The sequence below is a fragment of the Panthera leo genome, chromosome E1 (assembly GCF_018350215.1).
Source record: "Panthera leo isolate Ple1 chromosome E1, P.leo_Ple1_pat1.1, whole genome shotgun sequence".
Lineage (NCBI taxonomy): Eukaryota > Metazoa > Chordata > Mammalia > Carnivora > Felidae > Panthera > Panthera leo.
The window spans coordinates 44,567,254-44,582,507 of record NC_056692.1 but is presented as its reverse complement, the minus strand read 5'-3'; the positions used below and the strand labels follow the sequence as shown (position 1 = coordinate 44,582,507).

Here is a 15,254-nt window from a genome sequence, read left to right as displayed (position 1 = left end):
GTTGGCTCGCCTGGACCGCCCCAGCCACTTGGACGGACCAGGATTGGGCAGGCACATTCCCATCTAAACAGATCTCTAGTGACCACGCTGCCGAGCATGGAGGGACACCAAAAAATAGGTCATCGCTGTCTCTGTTCTCAAAAACCTATGGCCCAAAGAAGTTATCAAATGGAGGCATGATGAATGGATTTTGTACTGTTTACACACATTGCTTCATTCATTCCTTGTAACCACCCTAGGCGAGCTCTTTTATTATCCAGATAAATCAAAGCTGACCCAGGTCAGGGAACTTCCCAAGATCCCAGGGCTGATCAGTGGCGGGCTCTACCACCTTCGGCCAGGATGACATCCACCCTTCTGGAAGAGGCGGGTGTGAGCTAGGGCTAAGGGGTGGCTGGGGAGGGGGCAGGGAAGTCTTGGGAGGAGGGCTCTCCAGCTGGGGGCCCAGGTGGCGGGATGCAAGGGAGCATCAGGGTTGAGTCTGGCAGGAAAGGTTTACAGGCGAACAGTGAGGCATGGAGAACGGCAGGGTGGCCCTAAATGATGAAAGACGCTCTGATTCAAGCCCTGGCCTCTGGATCCGGCAGAGGGTGAACAGGACCCAGCGCCGACCTTCCTAAGTAAGGACACGCAAAGGCAGATAGGTGTGTGGAGGACGGCCCCCACGAAACCAGCTCTGGTCAGCGCACAACAGACTGACAGGAGGAACACTAGCCCCTGGCCACAGCCCATCAGACTGTCTCTCCCTCCACCACTTTCCAAGCTCCTACCCACTGGAATCCTCAGGACCCTTCGCTGGAGACCAGCTCCATGCTCTGGCCACCAGGGCACCGGGAGAAGGGGACATACTATAGAGTCGGTCCTGAAACCGTGCCTGATCCTAGAGGCTGGGTTTCTTCAAGGCTACCCTACGCAGCCCTGCAGGCCAAGTTCAGGCTCGCTGGCTTTGAGACCCTGGCATCCAATCCCTTCTGGCAATTCCGGGGGCCTGCCCTTCTAGACAGAGCCTCAAGCCCTAAAACTGCCCTTCCCTCAGCCGGCCTCAAGGCTTGGGCCTCAGCAATCTGAAGAGGAAGACCATTGAGGCCTCATCAACTAATTCACTGAATATAATATTCACTGGAGGGAGGGAGGCTTATCATTAAGTGGGTGCTCTGGCCAAGTCAGGGTCTGCTGAAAAAACAAAGTAAACTGACACTGAGGTCAGAGCAGGGCCAGACAAGAGACAACTGTGACCTAAAACAGTGTCAGGAACGTCACAAAAGGACAACAGTGCAGAGAAACCTAGAAGAATTGCCACTTGACAATTCACAAAACAGAACTGAGACGTGGGGGTCAGGCCAAAGTTCCGGGCACATCTTTCCTTGCAGGAAGCCAAAGCTCCCTACATAGGCCTGTCGGTTCTAGAACGCCTCAGGAAGGCAGGAAATGGCTCAGAGGCAGGACCACGACCATCTACGATGTGAGATCTCTGGGCTCTGGGTCTCCTGACTGCTAGGTCAGCACTCCAGCAGGCTCCTTGGGTGAGCCAGACCCCCATCTACCATGCTATGGGACTGGTTTCACTTTCTATCTTCAGAGCTGTCTTCACTGACACCAAGAAGCAAACGAAAGAGGGGTGGGTCTTCAGGAGACCCAGAATAAAGAGAGCAAGTAGAGAGTTCAAACATCCCTGATACAGTGGAGCAGAAAAGGGTGAGTGCCGTGTGCCTTTAAGGAAACTCTGAAGTCACCCTTCGTCTACCTCTGCCCCTCTGTATTGGTTCACTCTGGCACAGGATCTCATTCTCTATCCTCATTTAATTCTTAAAACAATCCTGTGAGAGAAGGATGAGTATCCCTCATTCACAGAAGAGAAAACTGAGGCTCAGTAGAAACATGCCTCAGGTGAGGGACAGAAGTTTCTCATTCCAAGCTCTGTGCCTTTCGTCAGTTCATACTGTCCCAGGTCCTTGGTTCAAAGAGTTTCAGGCAAACTTATTATTCACAGACTCTTCAGAAGCTCCACCTTATCAAAGAAGGCCTAACACTGACAAGAAACAATCTTGCCCATCAGATCTGTGGCCCCAACTAGCTGACCACAGGTCCTTTCCATGGCAGCCAGGTTTCCGAGCTGTCCCTCCTCAAATGTTCCAACACACAGGAAGGAATCGTTGGGGTTGATTCTCTTCGTGATACTGCCTGGCCTTCTATAAACATCCAATTTCACTTCCTCCAGAGACTAAGGAAGAACGAAAAGAGGAGAAGGACTCAGATGAGACTTACATTAGAAGAAGAAATGGATAACCTGGCTTCACCACTTTCGAAACACTCCGTTCATCAGTAAACAGCAACCTCTTCTTCTTAGAGACTTCCCCGCCATCCGCGACAGCCTCGTCTCTACGGCCTGACTCCGATCCTGCACCTGGCTATGCACGACAACAGGCCGGTGTTTAAGCCCTCCAGCTGCTGTACCAGGTGATGAGTCAGGGTTTTCAGCTGGAAACAAATGACAAAGTTATCTTCTGATTCAGAAAGACAGCTGATACTTCAGACATGTGAGTGCTGAGTAAACAGCACCTCCTTCTACCTGAAGAAAGTTGGATTTCTAGACAAGAGCCCTGTGGGGGGTGGGATGGGTGTGGGGGGGGGGTGGGTAGGGCGACAAAGCAACTGAATATCAGCTGGAGGGCAAGCAACTTCTAGCTCGTGATTCCCAGTCCAAAGGCTAGTGGGTGAGGCCAGAAATGTGAGGTCTAGGAACACTGGGTATCTTTCTTTCCTCCCTCCCTCCTTCCATCCAACAACACCCATCTCTCCCATATTCTTGTCCCAGATCCCTTAAGATTCTGGCAAGGACCAAACTCTGAGTGAATGAAAGCAGGACCTTTGCCTGACTCATTCACCATTGTCTTTCTAATGCTTCAAACAGTGCACGGCACACAGTGGTGCTCACAAAATACTTGCTGAATGAACAGATGAGTAAAATAAAAAGGCTCAGACCGTTTCAGACTGTAAGAAGTTGAGGTATACAACTTCTCAGTGGTGGGGTCACTGCGGAACTCCTTCCATTACACCAAGCTGCCAACAGGCTGAAACCCTTCAGAGATCACACCTTAACGGAAGGGGATATTGAAGGTAAAAGGACATCCGATTCTCAAAGGCGTGAGACTATAAATGCAAGCAAAGACAAGGGGTCTTCTTTGGGGTCCTTTACAATGGCTGTCAAATGGCCAATCCTTTGGAGTTTGGTCACCAGAACTTAGAGGGGATGTGCACCCCCAAATCCCAGGAGATTATAAATGTTAACCATGGAGCCTGGGTGCCTCAAGAATGTCTAGCTACTCTGAGATAACTTGACTCTCTGTGTTCATGGGTAATCAAAATGGTCAAAACTCAATGATCCAGCACCTGCAAAAAGAGGAAGCAATTCAACAGCCTCCACGGAGGCCTCGGCGTCCCCAGGATCCACTCATCTCTACTCTTCACAACATGTAACGTCACCTCTGGCACATTCGGTAGCGGGACTAATCTACAACCAGTTCTGGCCAGGAGGAGCACTGGGTGAGGGTCCTTTCTGAGCGGCAGGGCAATACACATGGACATGATTCTGTGACCACAGCCAACCCCACACAGTGGAACCGCTTGAGTTTCTCCAGATCATCACCCAAAAGGAAGTGATAAGCTTCCACTGCCCCAGCTGAATGAGTAGCTCCCTCACCTTCCAGGTATTTGGATGATACCTATCATTCCAGCAGCCAACGCGAGTAATGTAATATGGATGCCAGGAATACAATCCTTAAGGACAGGTACAGGGGGCCTGACATCCAGGAAAAGCACTTGACCCACGGGAGAAGGATCTCTACTCCTCCACACTTACTTACCATCTGAGGCCCTGCCTCAACTGAGGTGTTCGGCAAGTGCCTGGCTCTGAGAAAGCAGGTGGGGTTGGCAGGGGACTGCACTAGGTTCTCAGATCAAATGGGGACCACATCAAGGGAAGAATGGGCACAGAGCTGGGATGAAGAGTTGAAATGGGGATAGGAAGACGTCAATCTAACAAGATTGGGTAGGGGTGGTGGGAACTAGGGCAGCAAGAGTTGGGGGGTGGTTTAGCAAAGACTCAGGAATGAAGTGTCCTCAGGCTGGCTGGGGATGGAAAGAAAGTATGCGGTGGGCTTGGAAGTTAGGGGTTGAGTGGGTGAGGACAAGAAGATACATACAAGACTTGAGATAGGGCTGAGATCAGAGTTATCAAGAAGAGGGCGGTAAGCGCAATAGGGCATCTACTGTAGTGGTAGGTATTAAATGAGTGGGGGGAGGTGGGTGTTTTGGCTGAGCAGACCTTGGGGGGCTGAGCAGGGTGGCTGGGATAAGAAAGCTGAGCCTGAAAGGGGGTAAGCCAGAAAGACGGGGAGGGGGAGGGGGGGCTCGAGGAGGTTTGCGTGGAGCACTGGGATTGCCAAAGGGGTTGAGGGGTGAGAAGGAGATGCGTTAGAGGGAGGCGGAGGGAAGTGGCTGTCCTAGGGGTTGGAAGTGGGCTACCGTGGGGTCGAGTGTGGCTGCACTTACGCAAGACCAGTGGTGAAGGGGTGAGGGTAAGGGCTGGGCTCGGGTCACGGGTGGAGAAGAGGAAGGGGACGGGTCGGTCAGCACTGGCTGTTTGGGCTGAAGGCTCGGGTCCGAGTGGGGTAGGGTGCGGGGCTCAGGCCGGGAAGGGAAAAGGCTCTGAAGCAGGACAGTTTCAAAGCAACCAAGGGTTTGCGATCACAGACAGGGCTGGTGACCCATCGCCCGTTCTCGTCTCGGCCCCGCCGTCCCCTCCTCACCCTCCTCGCCCTCTGACCCCTAACTCACCAGAGGGAGCGGGGAGGGGGCGCGGGGCACTCCTGGCCACTGCAGCCCCTAAGCCTCAGACCAGGCGCTGCGGCCTCCCGGCCAGGGACAACAGGAAACGGCGCTCGCGGCGCCTGACGCCATCACGTTGGTTCGGCGTCCGGCCGCGCCCCCGGACCGCGGAGCCAAGCGCAGGGCCGGCGGAGCCTCGGGGGCGGGGCCAGCGCTCAGGAAAGCCCAAGTTCCCAGCCCCAGAGCAGGTGAGTGATCTGGGAGGCTGGGGACTCTGCGACCCGAGATGCGCACGGAGAGGCGAGGCCACCAGGCTAGCCCACCAGTGTCGGGCGGAACGTGTCCTACTGCCCGCCCCCAGCAGTGTCTGCGTCTCGCTAGATCCCGGCCGCCTTCTGGGTTCACGACCTTGCCTGGGCACAGCACTATCTACCGTTGAGGCTGTCTGTTGGCCTCCTGCCCGGAAGGTTCCCACTTGTAAAATCGGAACAATAACGTCTACCCTAGTTTTGCCTCCCTGAGGGCATCAGTGCAGTTGGTGCTTCCCGCCTGGTGGTTCTCAGGAAAAGCATACAGGTTTTGATCACCCCTATCACCAAGGGAGCACCTTTAGGTACCCGTCAGCCCCCAGGCATGAAGCTTAAGGTTCTGGTTATTCTCATCTAGCCAGGAAGTTGTTTGTTTCCTTTACTTGGTAGAGTTGACATTTCTCTTTCACATGGACTCAGAACAAAAGGTCAAGAGTGTGTGTTGGTGGGGGTGGGGACAGATGTCTTGTGCTTTGGACACTTCATACCTGCAGGCTTAGGTCAAGTGGGATCTGAGGGCCTGAGTGTGGGGTGAGTACTGGGGTGGAGAGGTACTGCTACCTGCAGGTCCAGGGGGACTTTGGGGGTGTCTACAGGGCTGGTCTGGGAACGGGACAGTTCTTGGAAGAAAGCTCCACTGATCTGGGCCAGGCTCTCCATCAGCCTTTCTGGGAAGGGGAGAAGAAGGGGTCCCAGTGCCTGTTTCCATTTATAAAACCAGCTGTTGGAGATGTGGCACCTGAGTGTGTGCGGGCTGCCTCTTCAATAATTCTCTCTCTAGGAGCGAGAACCACCTCTCCTCGATTTTAGACTAGATGAATCTGAGTACATTTAGTATGGTTAACAGTTGAACAGAAAGTTAGAAATAAGGACACGGAGGGATGCCTGGGTGGCTTGGTCGGTTAAGTGTCTGACTTTGGCTCAGGTCACAATCTCACAGTTGTGAGTTCCAGCCCTGCATTGGGCTCTGCGCTGACCGTGCAGAGCCTGCTTGGGATTCTCTCTCTCTCTCTCCTCCTCCTCCCTCTACCCCTCCCTCTCTCACCCCCCGCCCTCTCCTATCTCCCTCCCTGACCCTCTCTCCTTGCCTTCCCAACCCCCAGCCCCTTCCTCTCATCTCTTGGCCTCCCAACATACCAGGAAAGTGCCTTCCTCTCCCTCGTCTCCCTCACGTCTCGTCTTCCCTCTGTGTTCCCCGGCACCTAGTTCTCTTTCCCTCTCTCTCCCCCCCCTTCCTCTCCATGCCCCCCTCCCAGATTTCCGTTTCCTCTTCTCTCCCCTCAGCCACTCTCTCACGCTCCCCCCACCTCTTCATTCCCATCCGGGAGTCCCCGCCCGCCCCCATCCCCCTCTCTGTCGACCCCTCCCAGCCCCCCACCCCCTCTTTTTCCCCCCTACCTTGCCTGATGCCCCCTCACTTCTTGTCATCACAAGTATACCTCCCTCCTCTTCTCCACTTGCCCTCCACTCAGCCCTCTCCCCTACTTTCTTGTCTGCCTTTCACTCTAAAAATCTTGATTAGTACCCCTGCCTCTGTTATCTCCCGTCCTGTTGTCATCTTCACCACTCCCCTCTACCATCATGACTTCTGAGCCGGGGTTCTTCATCTCATCTTTCTTTTCCCCTCTCGGCCCCCGTTCCCATTTCTCACACTTTCCCTCTCCCAGACGACTACATTGTCCTTTTTTCTCTCAGCCCACTCTCCTCTATTCTATCTGCTGGTCTCGCCTCATCTTTTTGTCTTCTTTCTCTACTGCTATGCCCCTCTATCTTCCCATTTCTTCTACTCTCCCACTATCAGTTCCTTTCTTTATCTGCCACTTTTATACCTCCAGTCTCATGTCGTCCTCTCCATTCTCTCTCTGCCTCATGATTCTCTCTCTTTCCCCCTCTCTCTCTCGCAGGAGAATCTCTCCAGACATTTCTCCTCTTTTTCTCTTCGTCTCTGTCCCTTGCCCTCCTCTTTTTTTCGATTTTTGCTCCCTCCCTCTTCCATTCCTCAATATGTTAACTTTCCTTCTTCTTTATCAACCCTGTGTCTCTCTACTCTCTCTCTCTTCTCTCCTACTCTCTCTTCCTTCCTCTCCTTCTCTCCACCTCCTCTCTCTCAGCCCCAGCCTCCTTCTCCTCTCTCTTCTCTCTCTCTTTTCCTCTTCTCTCTTGTTTTTTCCCTTTCCCATCTTCTCTCTTTCCCTCTCCAGAAAAAACCCATCTTATTTTGCTTTTTAGTCGTCGCTCTCCTCTCCCTCGCTTTCTCCTCCCTACCTATTCTCCTTGCCATCTTCTCTCCACTCAATCTCTTCTCCATCTCCTCCCCCTGATCTCTCAAATTTAGTTTCCTCTCTCTCTCCATGACTCTGGTTCAGAATCTCTATCTAGTTGTTTCTCTGTTGCCTCTCTTCTCTGAGTTTAATCTCCCCTCCTCCTTTTCTCTTGCCATGATATCCCTCACTCCCATACTCATCTGCCTGAGGCTTCTCTTCTCTTTTCATTCTTCTCCTCTCTCCTCTCCTCTTATGTCTTCTATCTTCTGCCTCCCTCGCTTGTGCTCTCCCTCTCCAAAGTAAATAAACGTTAAAGATAAATAAATAAGGACACAGAAGCAAAGCATTATCTTAGCGTTAAACAACTTGGAAAGTAAGGAATTTACTGGGAAATCCAGTTTCCTGGGCAAAAGGATAGTGTTTCTGGTTATAATTATAGCACATCAAGAGCATCAGTGTCTTGATACAAGCATGCCCTCCCCCAGATGGAGCCAGCAACATTCCTCAGTTCTTCCAATGAATTTTTGCGCAGCCGCTGTCTGCAAAAGCTGTGGGAACCCCGCATGGTAATCTCTTATCTATCTTTTCAGGAGCCCCTGTCTCCTGGTCTTCTCTTACTTCTCAGGCCTCTCGGCCCCTCTGCAAAGTCTACGGGCTTGTCCTCCTCTCTCCATCTTACTCTGGCGCACATTTCCACCATTCGTGGGCCACGAGTCCACCAGGTAATCTGAGGCCGGAAAAAAAAAATCTCCCATTACCCTGTTATTTGAGCAATAATAAAGGTACGTGCAAAGTGCCATGGTGCCAGAGAAGAGGCCTTGAAGGTTATCCTGGCGGAAGCAACTTTTATCTGAGCCTTCCGGGTGGACACAGGAAAGGGCAATGCCTGCGAAGAGACTGGTAGAGAAACGGCCGGTGGGTAGGAATGCAGACTGAGCTCAGGGGAGGGTGCACGGAGAGGTGGAGAGGAAGCTAGGAAGTAAGGCTAGAGTAAGGGGAGGGGGCTTAGAATGGAAGGGGGAGATAAAGACAGATTGGGCAATGGGGAAAGGGAGGAGGCACAGACACAGCTGGAGGCCAGTGCAGGAAGGGCTCAGACGCTCACAAAGGCACTGGTCTGTCAGATTTCAAGCACTACGCATAGTCATTCAAAGCCAGGCAGGAGGACTGCAGGCATCTGAATTTCTCGGGGGTCTAAGGTGTAGATTCCTGAACCCCGCCCCTGCCCTGGAGAGTCACTCTGGGATGAGGTCCAAGTATTTAGCCTTGACCCAAACCTTTTCTGTCTCTTGCCCTACCACCCGTGGATCTGAAGGGTGAGAAAATGTGAGAATCTCTCCTTAACCTAGGAGCTGAAGGGCAAGGCATTTAACAGGTGTGGAAAATAGAGGCTCCTATTTGCCAGATAGGAATTTTGATTTATCCTTAGCAACCACCCTGAAGGTAAGCACCATTGTTATCCCCATGGCATAGATGATAAAACAGGCTTAAGAGAGGTTAAGGAACTTGGGGGCCCAAGGCCATACAACTCATAATTACTACAGGTGGGATCCTCACCCAGCTCTGATTCTAGCTGGAGAACTAGCATAATTCAGTGGCCCAGCAAGCGGGCTTTGGCGCGAGCGGGAATGCTTAGGTTTGAATACCGGCTCTACCCCATACTGTTTTCTAGGCCTTCCCTAAGACAGCGCAGGGCCCAGCACAACCCAGCAAGTGTGGGCCTGAGACCACTGCCACAGTCAGTGGTTTTCATAGGCCCCTCGAGATGGCACCAGAGATAGAAACTTCTAAGTTTTATTGGTGGTTAGAAAAGAGAAGTAAATCACAACACGCTGAGGCCCCTCCGCCTCAGGCAGAGGGGCCAGAGTGTGTGACTTCCGGGAAGTTCCCCAAACTATCTGAGCCTCAGTTCCTCATCTGTAAATTGGGGAAAATATCAGTTGCCACGAGGATTAAATAAGATAATATCCTCAGGACGGTTTCTGGTCTGAAGTAAGCACTTGAGGATAACTAGCTATAATATTATTATTATTATTATTATTATTATTGTTACAGTTTTGGCTAATTCGTACCTACCCAGTTCAGTCAGATCTCCGTTTTCTAACTGGTCTTTGAGCACTGGAGTGAGAGCCTCTCTTGTTTGAACCCCAGATGTATGCTTACTTGGTCTCTGACCGAAATCATCTAAGCAGAACTAATGCCACCATTTCTTTTGAAACCGGAATAGGTAATGTTCTCATGGCTTCTGTTGCAGGAAGCTGGTTCTTCCCACTCTCTTAAAAAAATGGATTTAAAGGGTTCGTAAAAATTATGTGTCAATTCTATCTCAATAAAGTTGGACACAAATACAGCTTTGAGGTGCCGTTGACAAAAGAATGGACTCTTTAAGCCTCCCAAATGTTATCACACATAGTTTACAGTTCAAATAGTACGAAATGAAGTGGTGAGGAAACAGAATGACCCGCAGCAGCTTCTTGCCTCGACCATCCCCACCCTCCTGGGCCAGCTCGCCAGTCCTCGGTCCTCCTTACCTCTCGCTGGATCTTCTGGTGCTTATCTCCACCTATCTTGTGTTTCTAGCTCTTAATTCTTCCATTTAAAAGAGTTTTTTAATTTTTTTTTTTTTTTTTTGAAAGAGAGAGAAGGAGAGAGAGAATCCCAAGCAGGCTCTGCGCTGTCAACACAAAGTCCGATGCGGGGCTCGAACCCACGAACCGTGAAATCGTGACCTGAGCTGACGTCAGACGCTCAACCGACTGAGCCACCCAGGTGCTCTGATTCATCCATTTTAGACACTATCTGTGGACTTCCTAGCAACACAGGCAAGGAGTTAGGTCTTTAACACCCCCCACCCATTCCATTCTTGGGGTTTAGTTTTGTCACTCTTGCCCCATGATTGATAGTGGTTGCAGAATTGTGACTAGGTAAGCATTGTTCACCGCAGAGCTTGCTCATGTAGTCCGATGGCACTCGTTTCTGTCCCCTGACCCCCCGGGGTTTAAATTTCTTCTCCTTCTCTTTCTGTGCTGCCCGCCACGATCACTCCTCCACTCCGCTCCAGTGCTCTGGGCATGACAGTTAGTGCCGTTTCCCTCGGCTACCTCCTTGACCTGTCATACGCTGCTGTCCTGGAACCTTCCTTCGCTGCTTCCTGGGCTGGGGTTTTCCTGGCTCCCTTCTCTTCTTGCTTTCTTTACTCTCTCTCTTAATCTGCAGTTAAGAATCCCTTTCTAATATTAAAAAATAGAATGGTCTTCGGACCTGCTCGTGATCGTAGGGATCCTTTCGATATCTATTAATTGGGACAAAAAATACAGAAAGACCAAAAGTTACTATGAAGGCACTCCTGCTCTTAAGTGAATTTGTGTTTTACTCACAATAGCATCTATGAACGTGTGAAAGCCTGTTCAAAGTTTAGGCTTAGGGTTAGTTCAATCTAGCCTCAATGTCTGGTCTTCCATTTGTCACCTCGCCCCCTCAACTTGCCGTGAGACAACCCCCTCTCTTGACTTTCTATTCAGTTCCTGTGCCCTAGCAGAGACTTAAGTACTGGTTTAAGGCCCACCTTGCAGGTGCACGCTGACCATGGCTGGCCAATCAGGGTCTCCTCCTGCCAGATACAGGGTCCAAGCAGACCAATCAGAGGCTTTTTGAAGACTGGCTTTCCTTTATGAGGCTTGCTCAACCTCAGTGGAGAGTTGGAGTTACTAACGACTATCTTTGCAGTCTTGGGGCATCCATCCTGAAGCCTGAAGCCGTCATGGAGGAAAGCACAACTGAGGGATAGTTGGGGAGAGAATGACGTTTGAGCGCTAGATGCGGCCAGCTTGAAGATCTTAGGCTTCCCGGTTATGTGAGCCGATACACCGTATGACATTTTTGGCTTAAGCATATTTTAGTTGGATTTCTTTCACTGGGAGCATAAAGAGCGGCGACTGATATCCTGTCTTTGTGAACTTGGGCAGGTTATACAAGCGGTGCGTACAGACTTGGACCGTGACAACGCAGCTCCCACTAGGTCCCCTATGGCTGCCCTGTTATCAGCCTGAGCTCTGAGACAGCTTGACATTGAATAGCCCGTTTTAGGGACTGGAGGAAACGACTTACCATGAGTCACTGCCCTAAAATATGCTTTCTACCCACATGCCCGGTGCCTGGAATTCTGTGGTGATGGTGGCATTCCTCAGGGTTAACCATGGCTCTCTTCAAACGGTTCTCCTTTGGAGTGTGAAGTCTGCGATATTTAACTTGTGGAAGTCCTTTCTTCTGGAGGTCCCTCTGGCAGGCAGTGGATCCAGGATGCGGTGTAGACAGACCTCGGTACACATCTCAGTTCCCAATGGCACAGTCCCTTTGCAGCTTTGCGGGCAAACCCCTAGCACTGTGTGCTGACCTTTAGGAGGTCAGTCTGTATCACATAAGGAATCCTACGCAGAGAGTGAAGAAATGGTCTCAGATTCACCCAGTAATCTCCCTGAGTCAGCCCTGAGGGCAGGGCCTGGCCCTAGGCGTTGGGAAGAGGAAGGAGATGTGATTCTTGTCTTGTCAGGGCTCCTGACCTAATAGAGAACTGCGGTTGAGAGTCTTCACATGGACGGACGCTGTCTTTCACTCTGCGCCATTCGTAGGTGACGCCTAGAAGAGCAGGGCCACCGTGTTGTAGCCTCTGACCCAGGACTCTGTCACATTCTGGGAGAGAGAAATTATGGGCCCTCCCCGCATCCCCGCTCCTGCTGTGTCTCCTCGTGGCCACAGTGTACTTTCCCATCCCCTGGCTTGGGGCTTGGGGCTGGTTCCGTGCTTAGGCTCGAAGAGGCCCGATGGCTCTTTTGCTTGCTCTCTTACGCTTCTCTTGGGTAGCCGCTGCCTCTTCAGCCTGGGTCCCGGCAGCAACACAGGGAGAAAAGACCAGCAGTGAGAAGCAGCGCCGATCCAGCCAGCAGGGCATTAAAGTACAGCGGTAACGGCCAACCTGTGAGAATCGGTTTCCCAGCCTCCTCTGAGTTTTGAGGATGGTCTATTATTAGCACTGTTGTGGCAAAAGATAACAGATACATGGATTCCCTCCGTTATCAGGTTACGTACAGGTTCAGCTGCTGCAGTAGAGACCCAACACAACAGTGGTTAAGTGATTTTTTTTAATTCTTTTTTTTTAATCCTTTTTTTCGGGGGGCGGGGGGGAGAGTGCAAGCGGGGGAGGGGCAGAGAGAGTGGGGCAGAGGATCCAAAGCGGGCTCTGTGCTGACAGGCTGACAGCACAGAACCCGATGTGGGACTCAAACTCACGAACCCCGAGATCGTGACCTGAGCTGAAGTTGGATGCTTAACCGACTGAGCCACCCAGGCGCCCTTTAATTTCCTTTGTTTTTAAATGTTTATTTATTTTTGAGACAGAGACAGAGATTGAGTGGAGGGAAGGGCAGAGGGAGACACAAAGTCTGAAGCGGGCTCCAGGCTCCGAGCCGTCCGCACAGAGCCCCGATGTGGGGCTTGAACCCACGAACGGTGAGATCCTGACCTGAGCCGAAGTCGGACACCTAACCGACTGAGCCATCCAGGCCGCCCCCCAACAGTGGGTTAAATTAAAAAACAGCTTCTTGGGGGCACCCGGGTGGCTCAGTCGGTCAGGTGTCTGACTTTGGCTCAGGTCACGATCTTGCCGTTCATGGGTTCGAGCCCCACGTCGGGATGTGTGCGGACGGCTCGGAGCCTGGAGCCTGCTTCACGTTCTGTGTCTCCCTCTCTCTCTGCCCCTCCCCTGCTCATGCTCTGTCTCTGTCTCTCAAAAATAAGTAAACATTGAAAAGAAATTTTTTTAAGAGGCAGCTTCTTGATCTCTCATATGATAATCCGGTTAAGTACTGGATCTGGGGCTGGTTCGGTGGCTCTTATGTCAGGGAGCCAGGCTCCTTCTGTTTTCCTGCTCTACCACCCTGGGGTGTAGCCCTCATCCAGACGAGGCCTTTGTACCGTTGAAATCTTCATTTCCTCCACAGTGTGGCGCCAGACCGCTCTCTGCCGCTGCCCTGGAAACACACGCAGCCTAAGCACCATTCCTGCCTCTGCTCTGGGCCTCGGGACTTTTCTTCTTCTTGAATGAGTGTGCTCCCGCCCCCCAGCTGGTGCTCCACGCCATCCCCCAGGTCTCAACAACATACCCCCACCAGGACCACAGGAGCCAGAGCTGGTCGTGCCTGGTGGTCCTCAGGACTGAGAGGCCCTGACCTCCGTGGGGGCAGGAGCCGGCCAGCATGACCAGTCGGGGACTCCCAGGTTAAGAATCCAGTTGAGCCTCCTGGTCATCCTCAATCTGCTCTGCCCTTCGTCTCCCACCCCCAAATCCCTGCCGACCTCCAGCCCTGAAGAAGCCGGAGAACCTCTGCTTCCCCCACCTCCCCGTCCGCCTTGTCCTACTTCAGTCGTTTGGTGAGCATAAAAAGGCCTGTCAAAGTGGTCCCTCTGTTTGGGGGATGGGCTCAGGAGGGGTGGGCATGTGGGTTCGGAGGGTGACAGATTCTTTCTCCAAATGCTCGCCAGGCTCCTCCGAGCCCTCTTCTTGATTCGACCTTGCTTGGCCTGTGAAGGCGAACAAACACGGACGTGGTTGCTGGCAGCTCGTGGCCGCATCCCTAGTAGGACCCTAGCCTCCCTTAAAGTGCCTGCCTGCAAAACTCCTGGCTGTCTAAAGGATTGGCTGCTGAGTCCAGCCAATGCCTGAAGATCGGGCCCCTGTCTCCCAGCTTCTGTGAGAGGGCAGGAGCTTAACTTTGAGAAGTGTCAGCAAAGCCAGATGGGTCTCATATGGGCCAGCGTCGCCTTCCTGCTTTTTGTCATCTTTCACTTCTGATCATAGAGCCCCCCACTCATTCCCTTCCCTAGTCCCTCATTCTCCCTGTGAAATACCCCATCACCTCTGTAATAATCCCAGTCGGGTGCCTGCTCACGATGAACCCTTTCCCCTACGGCACTGCAATACTATGTTACTGACTGAAATCTGTCTGGATTACTTTAAGTAGTGTCTGCTTTTGTTTGTTTTCATCAGGGGAGGTGTGCAGGATCAGCCTTTTAATTTTTTTATTTTTAATATTTATTTTTGAGAGAGAGGCAGGGTGCAAGCAGGGGGGTGGGGGAGGGGCAGAGAGCGAGTTAGACACAGACTCCAAAGCGGGCTCCAGGCTCCGCGCTGTCAGCACAGAGCCCGACGTGGGGCTCAAACCCAAGAACCGTGAGATCATGACCTGAGCCGAAGTCGGTCGCTCAACTGACTGAACCACCCAGGTGCCCCAACAGCCTTTGAAATTAAATTATTTTTCAGGATCAGCTTTTTTAAGTAAGCATCCCAGGGATGTTTGCGTATAGAGGTCCAAAGGCTGTATTTTGAGAAATCATGTTTCCCTGTGGAGATCTTTTCTCTGGCAGCCCTTTTGAATGGGGGCTATGTTTTCTCAGATACTGCATTGCCAATAGTCCATCCAGCTTTAATTCCAGTGAGAACGTTCCAGAGATGAAACTAAGAATCAACGCCAGGCGCTTCTCCAGTCACCTCTGGGGTTGAGTGTATGTCGTCAGCATCTAGCGCCTCACCTGCTGCCCAGCTAGAATGACACCTTTCAGGGTTTCTGACTTAGGAACACGACCACCAGGTTACTCCACGTGGACACCACCCCCCTTTTACAAAGCCTTTGAACACCCACCCATCAGGAGGGGTTTGCTGGATGATGTTGGTTGGCTCTTGACACCCATTTCTAGCCCCTTCTTTGCAGGTCCTGGAAACCCACGAACCATCGTTGACAGATTCCCTCGACAGCAGAATTGTGCCAATAAAGCGTACCTGTGTGAAATTTGGAAGGCGGAG

General features: G+C 51.9%; 1 long non-coding RNA gene across 4 annotated transcripts; it reads left to right on the top strand.

The window, feature by feature from the left end:
- Positions 1-1,732: 1,732 nt before the first annotated feature.
- Positions 1,733-15,254, top strand: LOC122207233. 4 transcript variants are annotated; one of them, XR_006196725.1, is made up of 4 exons: positions 1,733-2,457; positions 13,396-13,825; positions 14,849-15,042; positions 15,163-15,254. It is a non-coding gene; the product is annotated as an uncharacterized LOC122207233 (long non-coding RNA). The 4 variants fall into 4 exon arrangements; XR_006196724.1 differs by lacking the exon at positions 1,733-2,457 and adding an exon at positions 5,035-5,075; XR_006196722.1 differs by lacking the exon at positions 1,733-2,457 and adding an exon at positions 10,126-10,168.